This window comes from Schistocerca nitens, chromosome 8 (genome assembly GCF_023898315.1).
Source record: "Schistocerca nitens isolate TAMUIC-IGC-003100 chromosome 8, iqSchNite1.1, whole genome shotgun sequence".
Taxonomy (NCBI): domain Eukaryota; kingdom Metazoa; phylum Arthropoda; class Insecta; order Orthoptera; family Acrididae; genus Schistocerca; species Schistocerca nitens.
Genome location: NC_064621.1, coordinates 49642494 through 49670232, shown reverse-complemented (window position 1 = coordinate 49670232; position 27739 = coordinate 49642494). Strand labels below are relative to the sequence as shown.

Below are 27739 nucleotides of genomic sequence, written 5' to 3'. Positions count from 1 at the left end.
GTCTTCTGGCAAACCTTCACCAGTGCTTTCCAACGGTTCGCACCAACATCTTATCCTCTTTCAAAGCTCTACATTTCACTCATGGAGGGATGCTAACTCAGTTTATCTTGCAAGGAAATGGAAAGTGTAGTACACAGAAGTGGACCCAAACATCACCATCATCGTCCTCAGGTCAACTGATACAGTTTTTTATTTGCTTACAACATTCTCGATTGCAATATTTGTACTACTACATGTTTCACAGACAGTAGGCACATATATCACTGAATGTACCTAAGAAATTACATCTTTGTACAGTTAATAGTTCCGGAAATACGAGGTTATAAACTTCAAGCTGCATGAAATTAAATCTGCAGGGCGAAATTCGCCTGACATGTGAAATATGTGTACAAATACGCGTGAAATATGTTAAATATATGTGAAATATATTTAAATGTGCGTAGGCTGGCATAACCACAGGCAAGAAGCTGACTCCAAACTCTTGAAACGGTTTCAGTCAAATTTGATACACATATTAGTTACAAACGGGAAAAACAAAAGTATATTGTAGGGATAAGAACCACCATTCTCCTAGTGGGGTAAGTGTGGTAACATGGAGAGAGGGAGGACGAGAAAGTGGGCGGACAGTGAAGAGGAGGGGAAGATAGGCACAGATAGGAGGAAGAGGAGGAGGAGGAGCAGGAGGAGGATGAGGTGGGTAGAGACAGGGATGGGGGAAATGGACAGAGAGAGAGAGCGAGGGAAGGAGATGCTCAGAGAAATGAAAGAGCAGGAGCTGGAGAGAGATAGTGGGTGGAAGAGACAGGCAGAGACAGCGGGGAGAATGAAATGGGCAGATAGAATTGGAGAAGGAAATGGGCAGAGAAAGGAAAAGAGGAGGAGGAGGAGGAAGAGGAGGAGGAGGAGGAGATGGACAGAGAGAGGGGGAAGAAGTGATTAACGAAGAGAGTGGGAGATGGACAGAGGAGAGGGGGGAGCAGATTGATAGCGAGGGGAAGGAGAAAGTGGAGAGAGAGCGGGTCAGGAGCAAATGGTGTAGGAGGTGGGCAGAGGGGATGATAGAGACAGCCAGAGAGGAGGTGAAGGGCGAGGTAGGAGGAGAGAGCTGCAGGGAGGAGGTGGACTGACAGACGACTGGAGTAAATACGAACCCAGGTGACGCCGGGTACTCTGCTGGTTACGAAATAAATTCTTTTCGAGTGTGTAAAAGGAAGAGTACATTGTACGCTAGGGCTAACCCGAATGAGGTAGCACTGTTTTAAATAGGGTGGCCTTGTATTCACGAGGGTAGAGGCTCGAATTTTAACCAGCGAGCCCGATGTAGGTTTTTCCGTGGTTTCCCTGAACCACTTCAGGCAGATACTGGGATGGTTCCTGCTATAAAGTCACAGCCGAATACCTGTCCCATTCTTGTCAAACTATATCTATATGTGTGAATTAGATTGCTTTTTTTTCAGCTAAACTACACTACCATGATATACCCACTAACCTTGTAAAAGTGATCTGTGGATGAGTAAATCTACTGCTGCTACTACTACTACCACCACCACCACGACCTGCACAAAGTGTGTCCTGCTAGGTCATTCATTTGGAAAGCTACTGCGATTGCAGACACCTAAATGCACAAGTCTTGTTCTGTGCGGCGGAGGGTACTGTCTGTACCAGTGTGACTTGCCACTCTTCCTGCTGGATGGTTCAAATGGCTCTGAGCACTATGGGACTTAACATCTTAGGTCATCAGTCCCCTAGAGCTTAGAACTACTTAAACCCAACTAACCTAAGGACATCACACACATCCATGCCCGAGGCAGGATTCGAACCTGCGACCGTAGCAGTCTCGCGGTTCCGGACTGAAGCGCCTAGAACCGCTCGGTCACCGCGGCCGGCTTCCTGCCGGAACTACGAATGGTTTGTGGGGAGGAGGATTGCTGGCAAGCCTCTGTGTAGGCTCCCACCTCTCTGAAGTCATCTCCGTGATCTTCTCGTGAACTACACGTGGAAGGAAGCAACAGATAGGCTGACTCTTCTAGGAACATAAGCTTTCGGAGCTTAAACAGTAGACCAACCTCCGTGGCGCTTTCGCGTTTGCTAAACGAACCTCTAACGAAACACACTGTTCTTCTTTGTATCTTCTCTTCCCCTCGCCCCCCCCCCCACCCTCCTAACAATCCTGTTTAGTATGCCTCCTTCCGGACGAGCAATATTCAGGTATTGGTCGAAAGAAAGAGCTAGTTCCTTTGATGATGGAGAACATTTTCTGATGATTCTGCCAATGAATCTGTCTGGTATCTGCCTTACTGAGGAGTAATTTTATGTGGTCGTTCCACTTGAAATCGCCCCGTACAGATAGTCCTTGATATTTTATAGTTGTGACCCAGTAATTCTTCTGCAAGCCTGTAACCACACAATAATGGGTCTTTCTGCTCTTACGGGGGCCATTCAATAACTAATGCAACACTTGGTTTTTTTCAAAGCAGGTTATTTTTATTCAGGATTCCAGTACACCGTATTGTTCCCCAAACGTTTGGCTACAGAACCCTATTTTTAAACATAGTCTGAGAGAGGTTCAGGGCCACGGCCTTACTCCGCGTAACTGCGAGGGCCCGTATTCCCGCATTGCTACCACTCTACTGGCCGAAGTCGGAATCGGCGTCTTGCTGCATCAGTAATCTCCCCGTCTTCCACTTACTACCTGCCGCTCAATGCGTCCTCCATTGGGACAAAGAGATGGAAGTCGGTAGGTGCGAGATACCGGCTGTAGGGTGGCCGATGAAGGAAAGTCCAGAGAAGTTTTGTGAGCCCCTCTCGAGAGGGCAGGCTTATGTTAGGCCTCGTCTTGTCGTGGAGGACGAGGAATTCGTTTGCTTTTTGTAGCGACGAATATGCTGAAGTAGTTTCTTGAGTTTCCTGAGGGTAGTACAGCAAACTTGAAAAACAGAATAACCCGTTCATAGTACCAGAAAAGGGTCGCCGTGACTTCACCAGAACATTGGCTTTGAACTTTTCCTTCGGAGGTGAGTTGGTGTGGCTTCACTCTGTGGCTTTCCGTTTTGTTTCCGGTTCGCAGTGACGAATCTATGTTTCGTCGACTGTGACAGTTCGACAAAAAACGATCAGCCTCGTAACGCGCAAGCAATTCCGCACAGACTGTCCTGCGTTGCTCTTAATACACTCATGCCCATAAATTAAGGATAATGCCGATACATGGTGAAACAACGATCTGGTGGGCGGTTTGCGGGCTTAAACCACCTCGGGGTATGACCATGAGGTGCATTTGACCTGCGGTCGTCGCACGGTGGCGCTGGCAGCAGTCCACATACGCAGAGGTGTGTTGGTGCATGTCAGAGTACGGTGTAGCGATTAAGTGTGCAGACGTTTTCAGACGTGCTGTAACTGTGTGTTGAAAATGGCTCAAAGAAATATTGATGACGTTATGAGGGGTAGAATACTAGGGCGACTGGAGGCTGGTCAAACACAGCAGGTCGTAGCATGGGCCCTCCGTGTGCCACAAAGTCTGATCTCACGATTATGGCAACGATTCCAACAGACAGGAAACGTGTCCAGGCTCTACAGTACGGGACATCCACAGTGTACAACACCACAAGAAGACCGATATCTCACCATCAGTGCCCGTAGACAGCCACGGAATACTGCAGGTAGGCCGGCCGAAATGGCCGAGCGGTTAAAGGCGCTACAGTCTGGAACCGCACGACCGCTACGGTCGCAGGTTCGAATCCTGCCTCGGGCATGGATGTGTGTGATGTCCTTAGGTTAGTTAGGTTTAAGTAGTTCTAAGTTCTAGGGGACTTATGACCACAGCAGTTGAGTCCCATAGTGCTCAGAGCCATTTGAACCATTTGAACTGCAGGTAGCCTTGCTCGGGATCTTACCGCAGCCACTGGAACAGTTGTCTCCAGACACACAGTCTACAGACAACTGAACAGACATGGTTTATTCGACCGGAGACCTGCAAGGTGCATTCCACTGACCCCTGGTTACACGAGAGCAAAAAAAAAAAAATGTTCAAATGTGTGTGAAATCTTATGGGACTTAACTGCTAAGGTCACCAGTCCCTAAGCTTACACACTACTTAACCTAAATAATCCTAGGGACAAACACACACGCCCATGCCCGAGGGAGGACTCGAACCTCCGCCGGGACCAGCCGCACAGTCCACAACTGCAGCGCCACAGACCTCTCGGCTAATCCCGCGCGGCACAGGAGAGCCCGTAAAGCCTGGTGTAAAGAATACAGAACATGGTCATTGGAACAGTGGTCCCAGGTTATGTTCACGGACGAGTCCAGGTATAGTCTGAACAGTAATTCTCGCCGGGTTTTCATCTGGCGTGAACCAGGAACCAGATACCAACACCTTAATGTCCTTGAAAGGGACCTGTATGGAGGTCGTGGTTTGATGGTGTGTGGGGGAGATTATGATTGGTGCACGTATATCCCTGCATGTCTTTGACAGAGGAACTGTAACAGGTCAGGTACATTGGGATGTAATTTTGCACCAGAATGTCCACCTTTTCAGGGTTGCAGTGGATCCCGCTTTCCTCCTGATGGATGATAACGCACGGCCCCACCGAGATGCCATCGTGGAGGAGTACCTTGAAACGAAAGATATCAGGTGAATGGAGTGGCCTGCCTGTTCTCCAGACGTAAATCCCATCGAGCACGTCTGGGATGCTCTCGGTCGACGTATCGCTGCAGGTCTTCAAACCCCTACGACACTTAAGGAGCTCCGACAAGTACTGATGCAAGAATGAGAGGCTCTACCCCAGCAGCTGCTCGACCACCTGATCCAGAGTATGCCAACCCGTTGTGCGGCCTGTGTACGTGTGCATGGTGATGATATCCCATACTGATGTCCGGGTACAGGGGCAGGAAAAAGTGGCGTTTTGTAGCACATGTGTTTCGGGACGGTTTTCTCAACTTATCACCAATACCGTGGACTTACAGATCTGCGTCGTGTATTTTCCCTATGTGCCTACGCTATTAACGCCAGTTTTGTGTAGTGCCACGGCGTGTGGCACAACATTCTGCAATTATCCTTAATTTATGAGCATGAGTGTAGTTTCTGTTAGCGACGAGGTGCTCTGCAGGCACACATCTTCCAGTACTCCAACTGGTGGAAGAGTTTGTCAGCATTGCCGACAAAGACGTGCAGTTGAGCAGCGAGTTGTTACATTCTGATTCGTCATTCACGTCGAATGAGAGTGTCCGCGCGTTCCACGGGTCGCAGCTGCGTGCGGCCGGCCGGAACGCGTCAGTTCGGACACGTTTGCGCGACCTTCTTGCGATGACGATAGACACGTCGCCCAACGGCTCACCGTGCTTTTGTTTACTGCCAAGTCTTCACAAACTTTTTGCAAGCGCCTATCTATATCTGCAGTGCTCTTGTTTTCCGCTAAAAGAAGCACAATGACAGCTCTCTGTTTGGAATCCACCCCCGTTACAGATGTGTTTTTGAAGGCTACATGTAGCGCCGCCACCTGTCGGAACTTCGTGAAACAAAGGTCTGAAGAGGGGAATATTCCACGATGGCCCGCAATTGGCTGAGAAAAATAAATGTGTTCCGTTACTTACTGAACGCTCCCTGTATATGCGCAATATTCCATATACGCATATTGGGAAAAAAATGGTCCAATAACACTGCCTTGGGGTACTCCGAAAGTTACTTTTACGTCTGAAAATTAATCTCCGTTTAGAACGACATCCTGCGCTCTGTTCATAAGAAACTCTTCAGTGCTGTCACACAGCTCGTCTGCCTTTCCTAGGGCTCGTATTTTGTTGATTAGGCTGCAGTGCGGAACCCGACTGCCATACCATTCACTTTAGCAGCGCGACACCTGCTGAATGAGTGCAAAGAGCGCCGCCACGTTATCTAGAGATGGAGAGGGGTGGGGCAGCGCAGGGCTCTTTCAGTCGCGTCCCCGCCCTCTCGCCGCGAGCACACTGTAAGCCTGCAGCTCAAGTTCAAGGCGCCGTCTCACAAAGGCGCCATCTGGGATCGGTTTCGCAGGATAGTATCCTCGACCACTTTTAAGCAGGTCAGACGAAGATCATAACTTCAAAAGTACTGGACGAACTAGTGAATTAGCACCTATGTTCTTCTAACCGTTGAATATTAAGTGAGAATAGTTTACATGTTGCTGCGTTTTGGTGAGTACTTCAAGAATTTCCTAATTACTGTTGTGTGTCTCCCGACATTAAATTTGCCGGCCGGGATGGCCGAGCGGTTCTAGGCGCTACAGTCTGGAACCGCGCGACCGCTACGGTCGCAGGTTTGAATCCTGCCTCGGACATGGATGTGTGTGATGTCCTTAGGTTAGTTAGGTTTAAGTAGTTCTAAGTTCTAGAGCACTGATGACCTCAGAAGTTAAGTCCCATAGTGCTCAGAGCCATTTGAACCATTTGACATTACATTTGCCGTGTTTCACGAATCTCACGCAGAGACGTTTCTGGAACATGGAATGAAGTCAAAGATGTGTTATTTAAGTGCAGTATAATGAAACGATTTACGTTTACGAAATTTTATTCATCAACTAGCTTACCGCCCATTGCTTCACTTACTTACGCTGAATGGTCTGGACAGATTTTTTTTTTTTAATTTTCCTTTAATCGAATTTTTGCGTTGTTGACAAATCGCAACACCTTCTAAACTTTTCGCTATAGTTAAGGCCGTAGAAACATGGTCTTTTCCGAATATACTTCTGACCAAAAAACGATTCCGGTAGCTGGAATCCAAGATGTTTTTAAATCGTACGTTTTGCGTTCTTGCAGTCATATTTCCATGAAACTTTATTCCCTGACTCATTTTTGTTCACAGCTGTTCGAGAAGTGAAATACCAGTTTTCATAGATTCCGCTACAAAATTTTTTTAATACAACGAAATAGTTTTCCAAAAACTTTCATCCCCTGTTTCACCCCGAATTTCCAAAAACAATGAAACTCTTGCTTTTTTTTATTTCTAAGCGAGAAGTCAAACAGCAGTTTTCAGATACTTAGCTTTAAAAATGCTTTCTCAATGAATTATTTGCATACAACATTCACCCACTATTTCACCCGCTTAGGCGTTGAATTTCCAAAAACAGTGAAACATATTTCTTACTTATATCCGACAAGCCAAATTCAGATTTTTATAATTTAGCTTTAAAAGTGCTTTCATAATGAATCGTTCCATACAACATATCACCCCCTATTTCACCGCCTCAGGGGTTTAATTTCAAAAACACTGAAATACGTATTTTTCTATTTTTCACTGAGGAGGCAAACATCGATATTCATAGATGGAGCTATAAAAATACTTTACTGATTCTCTAATTACGATTTATTTAAAAAAAAAATCTTATCGACTGTTTCATCCCCCTAGCGGTTAAATTTCCAAAAAAAAAGCCGAAACATGGGTTTTTTTCATTTATAGTGAGGGAGCCAAACAACAATTTTCGTAGATATAGCTTCAAAATTGCCTTTCATCCCTATTTCACTCCCAAATTTCAATTTTCTATCCCTTGTGATTTGGCCTGGGCGGCGATGAATCAGCGAGTAAGTGAATCAGTCTGCCGAGACAATGCCTTTTGTGTAATTCCCGTGCTTGTAGGAAATCATAACGAAACGAAAGCTTCTGGTCTTTTTGGGAAAACACAGTTTTGTTTCAGTACCCAAACATGTTTCGCCACTGTTGTAGAGTCTTCACTGGGTTTTCCTGTCATACCTTCTGAAAGATGTATACATGCAATTTTATTTGGATTGGAAACACGAATACGTTGACATCACTGATTTTCATCGTTGTTTAGATTACATGGCACTGAATCCTCACCTCCGAATGTTTACAGAATCGAACTCCCATGCAGAAAACGCCGTGTCTCCCAAACTGTATGCAGCAAAATGATATGATTTTGCAGGTACAGTCAGTGATATATTTGGACACCGTCTGCAAAACGTTTAGCTGCTAGAGCTAGCAGTGAAGAAGTAATAAATTTAAACATCAAGCTTGATTCTGAAGTTTTACTCCATGAACGGCAAAAATGCAGAAAACGATAACGTTTTTTTCCTTTCATTGTTTTGTGGGGATAGTGAGTGAGAAAAAGTCTGATGAAGGTTTGAAACCAAGTGTAAAGTTTGTTGCAAGTCGCTAAACGTTCTAGTTCTCAAATACTGCATGAATATAATCCGGGTAATCCACGAGCCGTGAGTTGATACTTGTCTCCCTGTGTTAAACCTTTAACATAAGATTTTAATTCTTCGTGACTAGATTATGACAGCAAGTATTCTCAGTCCCCATGTCGGGAAATGCGAACATCGTATTTCCAATTCTTCTTTTTTTATTCATCGTTTGAGGTCTTTGTGTGCAGTCCCACGGATTTGCTCGTTAGTTTTCATGTTGTGTCTCTTTTTACCAGATTTCCTCTCGAAAATTCTTTGCAGTTAATTGGTGAAAAATTGGACGAAGAAATAACTAAGATTTGTCGTCATGTGTTGACTGTTACGTATTCTTATTTAATGACAAAGACTCTGAACAAATTGACGAAGTGGCTATAGGGAGTTCACTTGTTTGTGGAGATACGTCGACGACACGTTTATGATATCGCCTCATCGGTGGAATGCTCTCAATCGTTTCCTAAAATGTTTTAATTGTTTGCACCGCAATATTAAGTTCACGATGGAAGCTGTGAAGGATGGATTAATTTTGTTTTTGGATGTCAAGGTCTACCGGATGGATGAAGGGACACTATGACAAAGTGTTTACTGTAAGCCTACACATACGGACCGGTCTCTTCATGCATCGAGTTGTCATCCATAGTACGAACGTAAAGAGATCCTACGAACATTGGTAAACAGAGCTTGTGCCACCTCAGATGCAGATAGGTTAACAGAAGAACTGGACATTCTAAAAGCAGTGTTCAAGCAGAGTGGCTGTACCGACAATCAGATCCGTCGTGCTCTACAGGCTGAACCTCCGCGGGAACCGACAGGATATACAAGTAAATCGGTGGCATTGCTACCTTTCACGGGAAGCTTATCTCCAAACATAGGAAGAATTTTAAAGGCATTTGATATTAAATGTGTATTCCGTCCGCTACCTAAGACTACAGCCCACTGGGCTCAATTAAGGATGATTTGGGTTTGAGGGAACCCGGTGTCTACAAAATCGCCTGCCATTGCGGGAAAGCCCATAACATTGGACAAATGACTCGTACGGTCCAGGTTCTACGCGTGGAGCATCACGGCACAAGCGTTTATTTCAGCCGAAAGAATCTGCGGTTGCGGAACATTGTCGTACATAAAATTTTGTACTATGAGACAAGTGGTTGCCCGTGCATCGCATTATTCGGCCTGTGTAGTGAAAGAACCTATTGAAATCTGTCAATATTACTCGTATAAATAGAGATAAGGGCTATCCTTCATGTAAGAGTTGGAACCCTGTTTTGTTTGTTATTGAAAAACAACGGTCTTCATTTCGGTCATCGAAAGATGTCGACAGTTTGTGATATCGATTTATCGTTTTCGCGAGTTTGCACCAATGATGTTCTGTCGTTTTTTGCATATGAAACACTTAAAATCAAATTCTCGTGGTCCCTTAGATAGACAACATGTAACCGGGATCATGAACCACAAACCGTGAACCTTGAAGCCGTTTGCTAATATCCGAGCCAATGCTGTCCGTGCGACTAAGGGGGTCGTATGGAACACGTGTCAAGTACATAAAAAGATTGAAACTCCTATAAATTTTATGTAATTCTTATCGATGTATTACTACGCATTGACGGTTGTAGCCATCTCTAACCGCTGTATCCATTTTGAGTTGCTCTTTATTTTACCTTCTGCATGAGGATGTCACGGTTCACACAACCAAACCCTTATCCTTTTCACAAAACACCCTCAATCGTGGTGATTACAGTACGTAGTCTGTCAAGGCAAACATAGCAACGTTTATGCCTGACAGTAATTTGTAACTTTTTAGCCATCGCATCCGGGATTACCGATACACTTATCTTCCAGACACTAGTTCGAAAGTCGCACAGTACAATGCATGCACGCTGCATGCTATACCTTCGGTACCTTCACACATGTTGTAACAGGCTAATTTCCGCTCGTATCACAAGTGTGCGGCACAGCTTGATACCTACTCAAACATGATAAGCTTTTTAATGAAAGAATGGAAAACAGGAGGCACATGAGACCAGACTGGTTATCAGATAAGGTCTACTCGTAAAAAACAACTTTCGTTGCTTATCTCAGTTCCTATAATCCGGTTGCTGTCTGCTGTCAAAAGTCCCAGAAAAATAAACCCGCTGTCGCAATAGCTTAATAATCCACTCAGACGATTCTAATCCCCAGCCGTGCGCTGCTCAGAGAGAAAGTCCCACAAGACGCTGCCTTTCGGCGTATTAAGACGACTTTTTTGGCGTAGTGTAATCGGCTTCCGACGTCTCCATTCGTCCCTCGTTGACGTCGATATTGTTGTGACGTGACGTTCCAGAAGTTAATTGCCTATAAAACCGTATATCGGAAGTCATACGGTATGATGCAGCACTGTGCATACATTTTCTTCGGTACCCTCACACGTTTCAAAGTGTGGGCGAGTAGACTTGTTTCTGTTCTACCACAAATGCAGTACGTAACTCGATACACACACACAAACGTGATAACCGCAATACAATTATAGGAACGCTTTTCCTAAACCCCATAATTCCCATCCGTTGCGACGCTTAAGTTTGAAATTTATCTCAAAGGTGTCTGCAGCCTTCCGCTGTTATGGAACTTGAAACGGTTCAAAAGCACGTGAGACGTGTAAGGCGGGTCAGTGATGTCACACTGGCACCGAACTGCACCACAGTCCTGGCCAATGCCTCCGTGGCCGTGCCACGCGATCGCGAGGTCGACACACCCTCTCTCACCCCCATTACACCCCTTCTCCTGGCGCGGCTGCGAACGAGCTGAGAACCACAAAATCCCGCAATTTTCTTATCAGCAGCCGAGGAAAACATTCCATGCTCAACGCCTCTGAGAATCGGCACGGAAAGGCCTCGGGCGTCGGCGTAAAGGGCCTCAATGTAGTAATCTTGTAGTAACATCGGTAGAACATTACGTAGGAAATCAGCACACATTGCACCATTTAGATTGCCATCGATAAAATGGGGGCCAGTTATCCTTCCTGCTATAATGCCGCACCATACATTAACCCGCCAAGGTCGCTGATGTTCCACTTGTCGCAGCCATCGTGGATTTTCCGTTGCCCAATAGTGCATATTATGCCGGTTTACGTTACCGCTGTTGGTGAATGACGCTTCGTCGCTAAATAGAACGCGGGCAAAAAATCTGTCATCGTCCCGTAATTTCTCTTGTGTCCAGTGGCAGAACTGTACACGACGTTCAAAGTCGTCGCCATGCAATTCCTGGTGCATAGAAATATGGTATGGATGCAATCGATGTTGATGTAGCATTCTCAACAACGACGTTTTTGAGGTTCCCTATTCTCGCGCAGTTTGTCTGCTACTGATGTGCGGATTAGCTGCGACAGCAGCTAAAACACCTACTTGGGCATCATCATTTGTTGCAGGTCGTGGTTGACGTTTCACATGTCGCTGAACACTTCCTGTTTCGTTAAATATTGTAACTATCCGGCGGACGGTCCGGACACTTGCACGATGTCGTCCAGGATACCGAGCAGCATACATAGCACGCGCCCGTTGGGCATTTTGATCACAATAGCCATACATCAAACCGATATCGACCTTTTCCGCAATTGGTAAACGGTCCATTTTAACATGGGTAATGTATCACGAAGCAAATACCGTCCGCACTGCCGGAATGTTGCGTGATACCACGAACTTATACGTTTGTGACTATTACAGCGCCATCTATCACAAAGCGAAAAAAGTGGTCCAGCTAAAACATTCATATTTCTTTACGTACTACACGAATATGTAATAAAAAACGGGGGTTCCTATTTTAAAAAACGCAGTTGATATCCGTTTGACCTATGGCAGCGCCATCTAGCGGGCCTACCATAGCGCCATCTCGTTTCCCCCTTCAAGTTTCGTTCTTTGTAGTTTTTTCGTTTGACTCTTATTTCGTGAGATATTTGGCCCGGTCACGATCAATGGACCACCCTGTATACTGAATCACCAAACAATCTGGTATAGCCAAGCATATTCCAATACAGAGATACGCAAACAAGCAGAATGCGGCGCTGCAGTTGGCACCGCCTACATAAGACAACATCTACATCCACATATATACTCCGCCAGCCACCAAGTGGTGTGTGGCGGAGGGCACAATTCGCGCTTAAGTCATATTTGCCATCCCCCCGCCCTCCCCCTTCTGTTCCACTGGCGGATCGCACGAGGGAAAAACGACTGTATGAACGCCTCAGTACGAGCTTCAATTTCCCTTATCTTTGAATGGTGATCAACGATTTGAAAGTTGGTGGCAATAATATATGCTCTACATCCTCGGTGAAGATCGGATTTCGGAATTTAGTGAGCAGCCCCTTCCGTCTATCTGCAAGTCTGTCCCACTTCAAACTTTCTATGAGATTTGTAACGCTCTCCTATGGCTAAATGTACCAGTCACGAATCTTTCCGTTCTTTGGACCTTCTGAATCTCTTGAATCAGACCCAACTGGTAAGGGTCCCATACAGACGAACAATACTCTAAGATTGGACGAACTAACGTATTGTGAGCTATTTCCTTTGTTGAAGGACTGTATCGCTTCAGGATTCTACCAATATACCGCAATCTAGAGTTCGCCTTAGCCGTTACTTGAGTAATCTGATCATTCCATTCGAGATCATTTCGAATATTCACACCCAGATACTTGACGGGTGTTACCACTTCCAAACACTGGGCATTTATTTTGTACTCGTACATTAATGGGGATTTTCGCCTTGTTATACGCAGTAGGTTACACTTACTAATATTGAGAGATAACTGCCAGTCATTACACCACGCATTAATTTTCTGCAAATCCTCACTGATTTGTTCACAACTTTCGTGTGATACTACTTTCCTGTAGACTACAGCATCATCGGCAAACAGTCTAAGGCCGCTGTCAATACCATCAACCAGATCGTTTATGTAAATCGTAAAAAGCAGCGGGCCTATTACACTGCTCTGGGGCACACCTGAAGTTAAGCTTGTTTCTGTGGAAGTCACCCTGTTCAGGATGATATACTGCTCCCTGTCTGTTAGAAAACATTCTATCCAACCGCATATGTCATCGGATAAACCGTAAGTGCGCACTTTCAGAAGCAAGTGAAAGTGCGGAACTGAGTCGAATGCCTTTCGAAAGTCGAGAAATATGGCATCAATCTGGGAGCCGGTATCTAGACCCTGTTGTATATCGTTCACGAAGAGGGCCAGCTGTGTCTCGCATTACCGCTGATTCCTAAAACCGTGTTGGATTCTGGAGATGAGCTTCTCAAAGGCTAGTGTCAAGCGCAGTTGTTAGATCGGTTACTGCTGCTACAACGGCAGATGATCAAGATTTAAGTGAGTTTGAACGTGCACAGCATCTCAGAGGCAGTGAGCAAGTGTGGATTGTCCAGTGCGACTGTTTCACGAGCGTACCGTAAATATCAGGAATCGGGTAAAATGTCAAATCTCAGATATCGCTGCGGCTGCAAAAAGGTACTGCAAGAACGGGACCAACGACGACTGAAGAGAATCGTTCAACGTGACACAAGTGCAACCCTTCCGCAAACTGCTGCAGATTTCAATGCTGGGCCATCAACACGTGTCAGCGTCCGAAACATTCAACGAAACATCAAACATCATCTATATGTGCTTTCAGGGCCGAAGGCCCACTCGTCTACCCTCGATGACTGCTCAACACAAGGCTTTACGACTCGCCTGGACCCATCAACACCGACACTGGACTGTTGATGACTGGAGACATGTTGTCTGGTCAGGCGAGTCGCGTTTCAGATTGTATCGAGCGGATGGACGAGTACGGTTATGGAGACAACCTCATGAATCCATGTTCCTTCGTGTCAGCAGGGGACTGTTCAAGCTGGTGGACGCTCTGTAACGGTGTGGGGCGTGTGCTGTTCGAGTGCTATGTGGTACGTCTAGATACGACTCTGACAGACGACACGTAGGTAAGCATCCTCTCCGATCATCTGCATCCATTCATGTCCATTTTGCATTCCGACGGACTTGGGCAATTCCAGCAGAATAATGCGTCACCCGACACGTCCAGAGTTGCTACAGAGTTGCTACAGACTGGTTCCAGCAACATTTTGAGGTCAAACACTTCCGCTTGCCATCAAACGCCCCAGACATGAAAGTTATTGAGTATATCTGCGATGCCCTTGCAACGTGCTGTCTAGAAGTGACCTCCATCCCCTCGTACTCAAACGGATTTATGGACAGCCCTGCAGTTCCTTCTAGCACTACTTCAGACATCAGTCGAGTCCATGTCACGTCGTGTTGTGGCACTTCTGCGTGTTCGCGGGGGCTTTACACGATATTAGGCTGATGTACCAGTTTCTTGGCTGTATATCGCAATCTAAAACGACAGCTTTCAGAGTGATGAGCAAGGAGAAGACATTCTTCACAACGTATGAATGTTTGACCGTAAGCAGCTTTTTTATTTGAAACGCACATGTTGACCGCGTTCAGTCAAAGACCATTTTGACGGATTTGGGTTAAGACAATTTAAGCTACAACATCAGATCTGTGATTACTTAAATAATGGCCACGTCTCATATGTAGAGCATGTCATGAATTCCAGCATGGAATGTGTGTTTTACACTGGAATTCGCGACGTGCTCTATGAGACGTGGCCATTATTCAAGTAATCACAGATGTGACATTTAATACATTTTAAGCCACAACATCACATTTGTTGTTGTTGTGGTCTTCAGTCCTGAGACTGGTTTGATGCAGCTCTCCATGCTACTCTATCCTGTGCAAGCTTCTTCATCTCCCAGTACCTACTGCTACCTACATCCTTCTGAATCTGCTTAGTGTATTGATCTCTTGGTCTCCCTCTACGATTTTTACCCTCCACGCTGCCCTCCAATGCTAAATTTGTGATCCCTTGATGCCTCAAAACATGTCCTACCAACTGATCCCTTCTTCTAGTCAAGTTGTGCCACAAATTTCTCTTCTCCCCAATCCTATTCAATACCTCCTCATTAGTTACGTGATCTACCCACCTTATCTTCAGCATTCTTTTGTAGCACCACATTTCGAAAGCTTCTATTCTCTTCTTGTCCAAACTGGTTATCGTCCATGTTTCACATCCATACATTGGTACACTCCATACAAATACTTTCAGAAACGACTTCCTGACACTTAAATCTATACTCGATGTTAACAAATTTCTCTTCTTCAGAATCGATTTCCTTGCCATTGCCAGTCTACTTCGACCATCATCAGTTATTTTGCTCCCCAAATAGCAAAACTCCTTTACTACTTTAAGTGTCTCATTTCCTAATCTAATCCCCTCAGCATCACCCGATTTAATTCGACTACATTCCATTATCCTCGTTTTGCTTTTGTTGATGTTCATCTTATATCCTCCTTTCAAGACACTGTCCATTCCGTTCAACTGCTCTTCCAAGTCTTTTGCTGTCTCTGACAGAATTACAATGTCATCGGCGAACCTCAAAGTTTTTACTTCTTCTCCATGAATTTTAATACCTACTCCGAATTTTTCTTTTGTTTCCTTTACTGCTTGCTCAATATACAGATTGAATAACATCGGGGAGAGGCTACAACCCTGTCTCACTCCTTTCCCAACCACTGCTTCCCTTTCATGCCCCTCGACTCTTATAACTGCCATCTGGTTTCTGTACAAATTGTAAATAGCCTTTCGCTCCCTGTATTTTACCACCTTCAGAATTTGAAAGAGAGTATTCCAGTTAACGTTGTCAAAAGCTTTCTCTAAGTCTACAAATGCTAGAAACGTAGGTTTGCCTTTTCTTAATCTTTCTTCTAAGATAAGTCGTAAGGTTAGTATTGCCTCACGTGTTCCAACATTTCTGCGGAATCCAAACTGATCTTCCCCGAGGTCCGCTTCTACCAGTTTTTCCATTCGTCTGTAAAGAATTCGCGTTAGTATTTTGCAGCTGTGACTTATTAAACTGATAGTTCGGTAATTTTCACATCTGTCAACACCTGCTTTCTTTGGGATTGGAATTATTATATTCTTCTTGAAGTCTGAGGGTGTTTCGCCTGTCTCATACATCGTGCTCACCAGATGGTAGAGTTTTGTCATGACTGGCTCTCCCAAGGCCATCAGTAGTTCTAATGGAATGTTGTCTACTCCCGGGGCCTTATTTCGACTCAGGTCTTTCAGTGCTCTGTCAAACTCTTCACGCAGTATTGTATCTCCCATTTCATCTTCATTTACATCCTCTTCCATTTCCATAATATTGTCCTCAAGTACATCGCCCTTGTATAAACCCTCTATATACTCCTTCCACCTTTCTGCCTTCCCTTCTTTGCTTAGAACTGGGTTTCCATCTGAGCTCTTGATATTCATACAAGTGGTTCTCTTCTCTCCAAAGGTCTCTTTAATTTTCCTGTAGGCAGTATCTATCTTACCCCTAGTGAGACAAGCCTCTACATCCTTACATTTGTCCTCTAGCCATGCCTGCTTAGCCATTTTGCACTTCCTGTCGATCTCATTTTTGAGACGTTTGTATTCCTTTCTACCTGCTTCATTTACTGCATTTTTATATTTTCTCCTTTCATCAATTAAATTCAATATTTCTTCTGTTACCCAAGGATTTCTATTAACCCTCGTCTTTTTACCTACTTGATCCTCTGCTGCCTTCACTACTTCATCCCTCAGAGCTACCCATTCTTCTTCTACTGTATTTCTTTCCCCCATTCCTGTCAATTTTTCCCTTATGCTCTCCCTGAAACTCTCTACAACCTCTGGTTCTTTCAGTTTATCCAGGTCCCATCTCCTTAAATTCCCACCTTTTTGCAGTTTCTTCAGTTTCAATCTGCAGTTAATAACCAATAGATTGTGGTCAGAATCCACATCTGCCCCTGGAAATGTCTCACATCTGTGATTACTTAAATAATGGCCACGTCTCATATGTAGAGCATGTCATGAATTCCAATATGGAATGTGTGTTTTATACTGGAATTCGCGACGTGCTCTATGAGACGTGGCCATTATTCAAGTAATCACAGATGTGATGTTGTGGCATAAACTGTATTAAATGTAATATGGCCTGTGGGTGAAAGCGGTCGACATTCGGGTTTAAATAAAAAAAAAAGCAGCTTACGATCAGACATGCATTTCATACATTACTTGACGGCTGTTAATAGTCATCTTCCAGAAACGTTTAATTCTTCACAACCTCGGACACTGCTAACTCCGTCGGTCGCTTCAGCCCTCCTGTGAGGACACTGTGGGGCTGCGTCCCCGTCCAACGTGATCGCAGTGCGGGCGCAGCTTTTGCTCTAGTGTAGAGTTTGGAATCATTAGGGACCGTTCAAAACCATTCTACAAAATTTGAATTCGATGCGAAGCAGCAAAGGCTGCTTATGCTTCTTCAGCGCCCCTACTTTGTATTCCCCTGTGGCGCGCTAGCGACGGGATGCGGCGATGACACGTGTGTGAATAAAACGCCAAAGGGCGCCCCAGTTCGGCAAAACCCTCAGAAGCATCCATCCATCTCCATTGAGAAGTTTAGAAATATACCTATACAGGCAGAACCTGTGGAGCAGTCCTAGGCGCTTCGAGACCGACAACCCTTTTGACACTCCACGTTCTGGGTAGACTGCCATCAGGTGCAAGATCAACAGCGTTGCGGTGAAAGAGCAGCAACGTAGGCTGGCTGCAGCCACCTGGGACCGTCGCCATGGGTTCTGTCAGTACAGGCATACAGGTACAGGTGCTCAACACAGGTGGGTAGATGACACCAACTTCTTTGCCGAAGGGAGGGGGAGAGCGACGGAGGGATGAAGGGGGATCAGAAGGACTCTTGCCGTTTTATTCGCGAATGTGTCAATGTAGTATCCGTCCCCCCCCCCCCAAACCCCACCCCACCCGCAGTGATAACACCACAGGAGGAAGCTAAATATAAGGGATGAGAAATCGTAAGCACCCTTTGCTGTTTCGTATCACGTTCAGATTTCAACTGTTGTTGAACGATCCCCAGTGGTTCCAACCTGTACTCGAGAACAAAAACTTCGTTCACGCTGCACCCCAAAGGATTGCGATCACCTCCAGTGGGTACCGGTATGCAGCCCTACAGTTCTCTTAGGGAAGGCTTGAAACGTCCTAGATGCCAGCAGTATCGAAAGTTGTCAACAACCTCATCCTGTCGTTTACCGCGTTGTGAAATGTGTGGGCATCGACGTCTCTGTGAAACGGGTGTCCCGTCGAGATCCTTTAAGCTACCGCCGAGCCCTTTTCGCGCCGATTCTGTCTCGAATGTTTTCCTGGGTCACTCGTAAGTAAACCGCGTGATTTCGACACTGTGCGTCGTGGTTCTAGCCTCCAGAGCCGTTAAAAGAGGTGTTGAATTGTGGGTAAGTCGGACTGTGACAACGTTCTCCTCGTGTGACATATCCATGGTGGCGTCGGGCAGGGTTTTAGTGAAGTTTGGTGTTACTGGGACACCACTGGCCCACCTCACACGTCACGCTAACTTGTGAGCTGCGGCCTTTTTCTCGCCAGTATCGGCACACTTCGCTGTTTGAAATATCCTCGAGCTCGAGGCGGACGTCGCAGGGCGCCACGCTTTTGCACCGTCACGGTGGAAGACTGTACAAACCTCTTACAAGGGGAGGCCGCCAATTGTGAAATTCAGATTTGATTCATACTGCGCATAATAAAAGCTCATGGCCAGAGGTGTAATGTGGCAAAGCACCAAGTAGCACTTCTCAGCCGTTGTCGAGAAAATCGACAGTTAAAGGAAACCGTTGCGGTGAAATACTCTCTACGAGTAACAGTTTTCCACAGCGTCGTGGCGCAGCGGAAAGCGCTCGGGTTCGTAATGCAAAGGTCGCCGGATCGAATCTCGCACCATACAACCTTTCTTTTTTTTAGTATATGTTGTTTGTAGTTCAAATGTATACACACACACACACACACACACACACACACACATATATATATATATACACTCCTGGAAATGGAAAAAAGAACACATTGACACCGGTGGGTCAGACCCACCATACTTGCTCCAGACACTGCGAGAGGGCTGTACAAGCAATGATCACACGCACGGCACAGCGGACACACCAGGAACCGCGGTGTTGGCCGTCGAATGGCGCTAGCTGCGCAGCATTTGTGCACCGCTGCCGTCAGTGTCAGCCAGTTTGCCGTGGCATACGGAGCTCCATCGCAGCTTTAACACTGGTAGCATGCCGCGACAGCGTGGACGTGAACCGTATGTGCAGTTGACGGACTTTGAGCAAGGGCGTATAGTGGGCATGCGGGAGGCCGGGTGGACGTACCGCCGAATTGCTCAACACGTGGGGCGTGAGGTCTCCACAGTACATCGATGTTGTTGCCAGTGGTCGGCGGAAGGTGCACGTGCCCGTCGACCTGGGACCGGACGGCAGCGACGCACGGATGCACGCCAAGACCGTAGGATCCTACGCAGTGCCGTAGGGGACCGCACCGCCACTTCCCAGCAAATTAGGGACACTGTTGCTCCTGGGGTATCGGCGAGGACCATTCGCAACCGTCTCCATGAAGCTGGGCTACGGTCCCGCACACCGTTAGGCCGTCTTCCGCTCACGCCCCAACATCGTGCAGCCCGCCTCCAGTGGTGTCGCGACAGGCGTGAATGGAGGGACGAATGGAGACGTGTCGTCTTCAGCGATGAGAGTCGCTTCTGCCTTGGTGCCAATGATGGTCGTATGCGTGTTTGGTGCCATGCAGGTGAGCGCCACAATCAGGACTGCATACGACCGAGGCACACAGGGCCAACACCCGGCATCATGGTGTGGGGAGCGACCTCCTACACTGGCCGTACACCACTGGTGATCGTCGAGGGGACACTGAATAGTGCACGGTACATCCAAACCGTCATCGAACCCATCGTTCTACCATTCCTAGACCGGCAAGGGAACTTGCTGTTCCAACAGGACAATGCACGTCCGCATGTATCCCGTGCCACCCAACGTGCTCTAGAAGGTGTAAGTCAACTACCCTGGCCAGCAAGATCTCCGGATCTGTCCCCCATTGAGCATGTTTGGGACTGGATGAAGCGTCGTCTCACGCGGTCTGCACGTCCAGCACGAATGCTGGTCCAACTGAGGCGCCAGGTGGAAATGGCATGGCAAGCCGTTCCACAGGACTACATCCAGCATCTCTACGATCGTCTCCATGGGAGAATAGCAGCCTGCATTGCTGCGAAAGGTGGATATACACTGTACTAGTGCCGACATTGTGCATGCTCTGTTGCCTGTGTCTATGTGCCTGTGGTTCTGTCAGTGTGATCATGTGATGTATCTGACCCCAGGAATGTGTCAATAAAGTTTCCCCTTCCTGGGACAATGAATTCACGGTGTTCTTATTTCAATTTCCAGGAGTGTATATATATATATATATATATATATATATATATATATATATATATATATACGAGGGTCGGTCAAAAAGTAATGCCTCCCATTTTTTTTCTACTTAAAGAAATTAAGTTAAGTGAAAAATTTGAATTTGGCGCCATTCCTCAAACCTTCTTCTGCAATCCACTGCAGTAGTAACTTTCTGTGTCAACAGGTGGCAGCACAGCAGAAGTTTGTAAGATGGCCGACATCGATGTTCGTTTGAGACAGCGTTGTGTGATTGAATTCTTGAATGCAGAAGGTGAAACGCCCATACGCATTCATGAAAGACTGAAGAAGGTGTATGGTTTTGTGACAGTGGATGTCAGCACTGTTAGACGATGGGTTCGTCGTTGTAAGGAAGCTGAAGGGCAAACACCGTTGACTGACGAAAAGCGGAGCGGCAGGCCGGTGAGTGCAGTGACTCCACACAACATTCAGCAAGTTGATGACATCATTCGTGGTGACCGTCGGGTGACTGCAGATGAAGTGTGTCGCATTATTTCTCTTAGTAAAGGCAGTGTGAGCACGATTATTAAACAATTGGGGTACTCAAAAATTTGTGCACGGTGGGTTCCAAGAATGTTAACCGATCAGAATAAAGAGGCAAGGAAAACAATAGCCTCCCAACACTTGCAGCGCTTCCGTTTGGAGGGAGATGAGTTTCTGAAAAAAATTGTGACCGGGGACGAAACATGGGTGCATTTTTTTGAACCCGAATCAAAGAGGCAGTCAATGGAGTGGCGTCACACAAGCTCGCCAAGGAAGAAAAAATTCAAAACTGTGCGATCGGCAGGGAAAGTTATGGCAACAGTTTTCTGGGATACAGAGGGTGTGATTCTGGTTGATTTTTTGGAGCAGGGATGCACAATAAATTCTGTTCAATACTTCACAACCCTCAAAAAACTTAAAGCACGTCTTCAGCGAGTTCGCCCAACAAAATCAATGGCAGATGTTCTTCTTTTGCATGACAATGCAAGACCACACACCAGTCGTCACACCTCTGACGAGATTGTCAAAATTGGATGGGAAGTTTTGCCTCATCCCCCATACAGCCCTGACCTGGCACCATCAGACTTCCATCTGTTCGGGCCACTAAAAGAAGCTCATCGTGGGATTCATTTTGAAGATGAGGAGGCCGTCAAAACATCCGTGCGTCAATGGCTTAGGAAGCAGAGCTGTGATTTTTACCGTGCTGGGATACATGCCCTTGTTCAAAGATGGACCAAAACTGTAGAGATGGGCGGAGATTACATTGAAAAATGACAAAATGATCCTCAATGTTGTGGTTTTCAACCTATGTAATTGCATTTAAATTTCCTGACAATTAAACGTAGAAAAAAAAATAGGAGGCATTACTTTTTGACTGACCCTCGTATATATATATATATATATATATATATATATATATATATATATATATATATATAATTCCCGGCAATCAGTTGCAACAATTATGCATATTATAAGTTGTTGAAAGTCGTTTGTCGTGGAAAAACTGACGACTTCGAACATCATTATGTTTTCCGCAAACAAAGTTGTATTTCACAAATGTTATTGTCTTCATAATGTTAACCACGTATAGTTAACGGAAGACGTAGAAACGATATTCCGAAACGAATACTTATAGCGTAACGCAAATGTTCGAATTAGAATAGAGACCCCACGAACACAAATTTGCTGTGGCAGGTATGAAATATAAACTCCGTTACTCGCTCGTTACACTTGAAGGACAGATGTTGAGTGGGCCGAAACGAGCCGCCGCATAACAGCGTAGTTGCCTGCTAACTTCGAAAGAAGGTAGATGCGATCCGTAGCGCAACTTATAACATCGTCGAAAATCGGTGCGGACGTGAAAACTCTGGTACCACCTGTTAAACAAACGGAAAAATGGAGGCGGTACAATTGGAGAGCGATCCGCCTTCACCAACATGCATAAGCAATTAATTAATAGTATATATATATATATATTTGAATTACAAAAAACTAATAATAAAAAAATTGCATGGCGCGAGATTCGATCCGGCGACCTTCTCATTACGAATCCGAGCGCTTACCGCTGCGCCACTACGCTGTTGAAAAGTGTTAATCGTAGAGAGTATTTCACCGCAACGATTTCTTTTGACTGTCGATTTTCTCGACAACGGCTGAGAAGTGCATCTTGGTGCTTTGCCACATTACACCTCTGGCCATGAGCTTTTATTATGCGCAGTATGAATCGAATCTGAATTTCACAATTGGCGGCCTCCCCTTGTTAGCTAAATTGCAAACTTAAGCGTCGCAGTTGGAGGGAATTACGCGGGTTTCAAAAAGTGATCGTTTAATTCTACTGTGCAGTGCACATCTACATACATAATCCACGCGTCACCGTCCACATAATGGTAGGTGATACATCACAGGAATCCACATTTAGTCACATCTATCCACGTTTAAAGTAAGCTCCATCAATTGCACTAACCAGAAATTCTGTCCAAGCCGTCACCCTACAGCCAGTCGACGGCTGCAGTTTCCCGTACGCTACAGTGTCGACACCAGCCACTATCACTGTTGTCCACAGCATCCGTCAGACGGTTTACGTACACAGAGAACAGGAGTGATCCCATCTCACTTGCCACGGACTCTCCTCACCTCACCTCTGTGTCTCGTTAATCTCATTTCACAATGATTCTGTAATTACACTATTGACCAAATTTAAACTTTTTCTGCACCTGGTTTGTAAATGGGTGGCTTTACCTAATTTTTGGGTGCTGAATACACTGGTAAAGTCAGTTTTCTCTATGACGTCACATTTCCTAGAGAGACAGCAGAATACAAACTGGTAATAACGAAAATTGACACAATTAAGTCAAACAGAAATACACATTCAGAACGTTTGAAATCGATACTATTGAGCCGTGTATCGACTCGTGCTACACCTTGTGTTTAAATCGCATTGGTTTTCCTTTTCTTCCCCTGACATGTTTGTGTGGTATGTTGTCTGTCGTTAAGTGACTGCTTGGTTGTCTTTTCCCTCTGCTATCGATAGCTGCGTTTTGCGTCCGGGAAACTGCTATGGAGGAAGTGAGATCTTTGACCGGCTGTAGCCTCGTGTGGTGGCGCGGAAGTAGGGGCGTGCGCTCAGAGAGTCTGGTGGACACGGGAGGGAGTGTGTGGCTCGCCAGCGCGGATCAGGCGTGGTCGGTTGTACGAGTCGCCACGTGAGGTATGTCGGTTGTGTGTAACGAGCGGGTCGAGTTGACGGAAGAGCTCCCCGCGGGTTTGTTGTAGACAGAATCGCCCCACGAGTAGTTGCTGTTCATTTCACCTTGGTGGGACGTTAACAAGCTTCTTTAAGTCCTCCGCTTCAGCACTGGAGTTTAAAAAGGAGATACCACATGAAGGAGCGGTCACCTCCCGTCAACGTCGCAGAGAAGACGTGAACTCCGGTGACAGAGCGTGTTGTCGCATGACCGTGGCGTGTTGGGTACGCTGGCGACGCGTGCGCGGTCGGATGTGTGGATCCTTGCCATCGGAGGTCGTGTACTGCCTGTTCGAACATAGTTGCAAGTTTAGTTAGTGGAAGGTTTAATCATTAAGTAATAAGTTTGCCTAACCAGTGTCTCTTCTGCCTTGTGGCCTCCGGCGATCGGGTTTCATGTCCCCGGCACCGGTGTAATTGAAGACAGTGATCTTTCCTCCTCCTCTCATTACTGCCCAATGGGAGGTGTAGTTTTGGCAGTTTAATTGTTTCGCTATTCTGTCGTATGTTATGAGTAAATTCCTGCTTCTTGTTGGTTGACAATGTGGTCGCTCATTCAGGACTGTGTGGTGTAATGTTTCCTTGCACGGGGTTACCTCTAATTCTGTCAGCAAGTTAACCCATCTTATTACAAGTTTTCGCTGGCTAAAAGTCGGTGCAGTGACCAGCCTGAGAGTGGCAATTGTGTTTACGGGTGTATTTAAATTGGTCAGTATTCTGTCTAGTCTGAGCATCCCTGAGTGGGTGATTTGTGGCCGCCTTACACGGGTCCGTCATATCTGTTATGTTCTAATGATATTCCAGGACACTTTTGTTTAAAAACCTTTTTAATTCCTCCATTCCTTAATTGCCATTAATCGTGGGTTTGCTGAGACCTTTGATTTTTTTTAATGGTGGTGGTAGCTTCTCTACCTCACCGTACTTTATTAACAAAGTTCTCTATTTACTTTAGTAGCCTGATTACTAAGGTTCTTTAAATTTTTTTTAAACTGTTGTATTGCTGTAAATTACTTGATTGCCGTTAGCGGCGTGTTTTGAAAGGCTGATATTGCCATACTGCTAGCTTGGGTGTTTTTTTAAAAAAAATTTTTTTTAAATTGTGGTATAGCTATAAATTACTTGATTGCCGTTAAAGGCGTGTTTTGAAAGGCTGTTATTGCCGTACTGTTAGCTCCTGCGTTTTTTTTTTCTTTTTTTAATGTAAGCTGTTGTATTGCTATAAATGACTTGACTGCCGTTTTAAAAGAAATTTATAAACTGTTTCATTGCTGTAAATTACTTGTTAGCCGTTAGCGGCGTGTTTAAAAGGCTGTTTATTGCCGTACTGCTAGTTTCTATAAGATATGAATAAAATATTTGTGTTTGAAAATGTCAACTCGACAGTAAACCATTAGAAATTTGGCCCCGTTTCCCAACTTGTGGTGTGGCTTGTAGTAACCGTAACCACTGCGTGTGTCAGCTCAACTATTTTGCATGTATATATGGTCATGATCCCAATAAAAGGTCCAGATTAGTTCAGTAGATATTTTCACCTTTAATCGTCTTTGGTTTTTGAAAATGCGACGACGGAGCTCTTCTTTTGTTCGCCGTTTCATCTCTCTCCCCAATAAGACCCCAGCAGTAGTCACCCATCATCGAAGGGTCCCAATGGCCTTGGTAACGGTGTTCCACGGTGAGAATGTCTTCGTGAAAGCGTTCACCACGCTCATCGCTTACGGCTCCCAAATTTTCCGGGAAGAAATCAAGAAGAGAAAGTAAAAAGTCAGTTTTAAGCAACATTCTACATCCCATGTTCTTATAGTTGTCCAACAGATCATTCACAATTTTGGGTAACTTTTAAGTCATTGAAGGCCTCACCTTCTTTATCCAGAGCTTTTACGAAATTTTTAATGAGTCCCATCTTGATATGAAGGGGAGCGAAAATGATTTCATCGGGCTCAACCAATGGGGTACTGTTCACATTTACGTTTACAGGAACATATTACTTCCTTATAGGCCATTCCTTGGCTGTATCGTGATTCTTGGTGTCACGGCTGTCCCAAAGGCACAAAAAGCAGCAGCATTTCGTGAATCCAGCCAGTAAACCTGTAAGGAGTTCAACAACTTTTAAATCACAGCATTCAAGATCCTTATATCTGATTGCCTCCAGCAGCAAAGCCATGGTTTCATGAGTTTCTTTCATGTCTACTGCGTAAGCCAGAGTTACCGATGGAAATGCTTTGTCATTATGCAGCAGTACTGCTTTCAAGCTGGTTTTACTGGAGTCAATAAATAGTCTCCACTCCTGTTGTACACTTAGCTGCATCATCAGACCACTGACGTCTCTACACCCGCACACACTGAATTCTGCATATCGAAATACTGAGCGAAGGAAGCACCTATTGATATGAAACAGGAAATTTTTGTCCCTGGAGCTAGAAAGTTCCGTTGTTGTAGTCTCGACCGTAAGAGTTCAGCTTGCTGTTTCGAATGTTTTAAATCGCGAACCAAATCGTTCAATTCCGTTTTATTAAAGAGCTGAGACGAAGTGTCATGATATTGAGGGCAATACTTTCTAATTTATTTGACATGGTGTCTGGTTCCGTGGCTTTCAAGTTACAGACAGGAACCTTTCATCATGGGGCACAGGCAAATGCACTGAAGATACATTTTGATACTTCATTTCATGTCTAGTTTTACTTGAACGTCCTGAAATATTTGTAAGACAGAAGAAACAGTCTGAATAGTGGTCTTTAGGCTCACGCCACACCATCGGATCAGCGAATGGCATGGCTCGGCGTTTTCCTTTCAACCAATCGGTTAAGGTTGTCGTACAGGTTATGCAGGCAATATGAGGTGCAAAATTTTTATCTTGATCACCGACAGGACAATCAAAATACAATTTATATGCCTTCTTAATCAAATCAGTGATTGGTTTCCTTTTGGCTTTTGGAGTGAACTTCCCACACACATAACAAACGTTGTCGGGGTAGTTTAGACAGCAATGAAACTTACTAGTTGCCATTTTTTTCTTAGTGTAAGTTTTAAACACAAAAAGTTTGCACTGTCTTTCACAGGAAACACGCACTGATGATCTCTTTCACATCACTGGATTACCACACAAACCATTTACTGATGATTTGTAGATCTTCTAGCTCTCCTCTGCAAATCAAAAACAAACAATTAAACATCAAAGCAGAAGAACAGCAAAAAGCGAAATACTGAATACGAAAAATAAAAAACCTTTAAAAACTCAAAAATGGTACGTACATCAAAGCAGAAGAACAACAAAAAGCGAAATACTGAATACGAAAAATAAAAAACCTTCAAAAACTCAAAAATGGTACGTGCTAGAACATTTTGAAAGGTATACTCGAATTCTACACACCAGAATACATACTATTGATGTATCACATCCCAGATGCAAAATGGCTGTTGACTAGTGTTATTTGGTCGTTCGGCATAGGTGTTTACTACCCGTACTAAAGACTGGGGAGAAGAATGTCTTTAAAATGAATGGCAGTCCACCTGCCGATTGGTAAAAAGTTGGCATGAAATTGAAAGCTCAGGGAGAACGTATTGAATGAGTATAGAAGATTCACTTGGCTGTCTGATGGCCAACCGGATGCGTCAGCCACTGTGCAGCACAACAAAAACACCAGAGTAACTCTCTTAAAATGTGATACACTCTAGGCATAATAAAAAAAACACAAATTTGTCACAAACTGATGCTCGTGCAGGTCTCGACTGAAAATGAGAGACTGTGAACTTGGCGGGTTACGAGTGAAGGTGTGACGGTGCAGAGCAATTTCACCGCGCAGCTGGCAAGGATTTTAAACGGGGTACACATCGATTCCAGGGCATGAAGTCTTGGCGAATTTCATGTCGTGTACTTAGTTGGGCAGTAACTACGCCTCGCAGGCGTGTGAACAAATGAGACGTCAGCATTTGAGTGAGTTGGACTCACAGAAGCCGGTCGGAGTA

The 27739-nt window shown here is 45.2% G+C and overlaps 1 protein-coding gene across 4 annotated transcripts in view; it reads left to right on the top strand.

Moving 5' to 3' along the window:
- Positions 1-27739, top strand: part of LOC126199070 (aminopeptidase N-like) — a 585568-nt gene that overhangs the window by 224008 nt on the left and 333821 nt on the right. The window contains exon 1 of one of the 4 annotated variants that reach the window (XM_049935784.1): positions 5935-6053. The exons of the other annotated variants lie outside the window; for them this stretch is intronic. The gene's annotated coding sequence lies outside the window, so the exon portion shown is untranslated. Of the gene's footprint in view, positions 1-5934; positions 6054-27739 lie in introns of those variants that run through there. 4 annotated transcript variants of the gene reach the window in all.